Source organism: Chrysochloris asiatica, unplaced genomic scaffold (assembly GCF_000296735.1).
Source record: "Chrysochloris asiatica unplaced genomic scaffold, ChrAsi1.0 scaffold00054, whole genome shotgun sequence".
In the NCBI taxonomy this organism is placed as follows: domain Eukaryota; kingdom Metazoa; phylum Chordata; class Mammalia; order Afrosoricida; family Chrysochloridae; genus Chrysochloris; species Chrysochloris asiatica.
Window position 1 is genome coordinate 4,098,068 of NW_006408572.1, and position 1,569 is coordinate 4,099,636.

Here is a 1,569-nt window from a genome sequence, read left to right on the forward strand (position 1 = left end):
TATGCGTCGGTTCTGACTCAATGGCACCTGACAACAACAACAACATACATACGAAAAATCCCTAGTATTCTTGTTTAAAATCCAATCCTTACATTGGACTTTGAATCCCAATTTAATTTTTAAATTATTTTTTCTGTTTATATTTTCCACCAACCTTTGAACTAAGAGTTGTAGTTACAACCTGTGGGTTGGTTGATGCTATGTGCAGTTGGATTTCTGTATTTTACAGCCACTGGCCTTCCACTGAGGGGCCCTGGTGGTGCAGTTGGTTAAGTGTTGAACTGCTAACCCAAAATTTGGTGGTTTGAAGCCACCAGGTGCTCCACAGGAGAAAAGGGAGACAGACTGCTTCCACAGACATTTTACCCAATGTGGAAAGTTGACTATGTCCTATAGGGAAGCTTTGCATCAGAGTTGACTCAAAGACCGAGGTTGGCCTTCTACTCAGTAGCTTTGGTGACACAGTGGTTAAAAGAGTTCAGCTACTAATCAAAGAGTCACTGGTTTGAGCATGCCAGCTGCTCCACGGGAGAAAGATGTGGTGATCTGCGTCATAAAGATTGTTGTTGTTTGTTCTTCAGTGCCATCAAGTCAGGTTCTGACTTATAGGAACCTGAATAGGATCTCCCAGGAGCAGCTGGTGTGTTTGAACTGCTGACCTTGCAGTGAGATGTTCAGACACCACCATATTCCCTCATGCTTTCATTTCTTTCCAAAGACTATAGGAAATTAGTCTGCCTTCTTATCTCTTTAGCTCTACCCCAGTAGACATCAACCATGGTTGCACATTAGGATTACCCAGAAACATTTAAAAGTCCTGATGTCTGAGTTCCAACCCCAGATTAGTTCAATAAAAATTTCTAATGATGGACCCTGGTTTCACAATTTTTTTTCAAGCTCACTAGGTGATACCAGTGGATCACAGCCTTCTCAGGGTTTCACTATCCTCCATCTTGCCTCTTCTACTAACCCTTTCTTTCCATGACCTCAAATTTAAGATATGTTGTTGTTGTTATGTGCCATGGAGTCGGTTCTGACTCATAGCGACCCTGTACAGTGTTTCCGAAGCTGTAAATCTTTACAGGAGCAGAAAGCCTCATCTTTCTCCCACAGAACAGATAGTAGTTTCGAACTGCTGACCTTGCGGTTCACAGCCCAATGTAACTACTACACTACCAGAGCTCCTTAAATTTAAGACATATGTCTACTCTACCTAATTTTCATTTTTGTGATAATCCTGAAGGGAGTGAAGACAATAGTTATAAAAATGGCAATGAGAAATGTTTCATAAATTTAAGACATTTTCCAAAACTCTGGAGATCAAAGAGCAACCATATTCATCTACAATTCTTGACCCTCAGATTAGATTACCTGGGAAGCGTTAAGATGAAAATGGTGATGCCCAGGTCTTATACCACATATTCTGATTGAATTGGTTTTGGGTGGCCCCTGAGCACGGGTGTTTTATTAAAGAGTCCTGGTGAATTTAATGTCCTCTCTGAATAGGGAACCTCCAACATCTTTCCACCCTGAGGCTACATGGTAGCTTCCTCTTCCCGAGTTCACTGC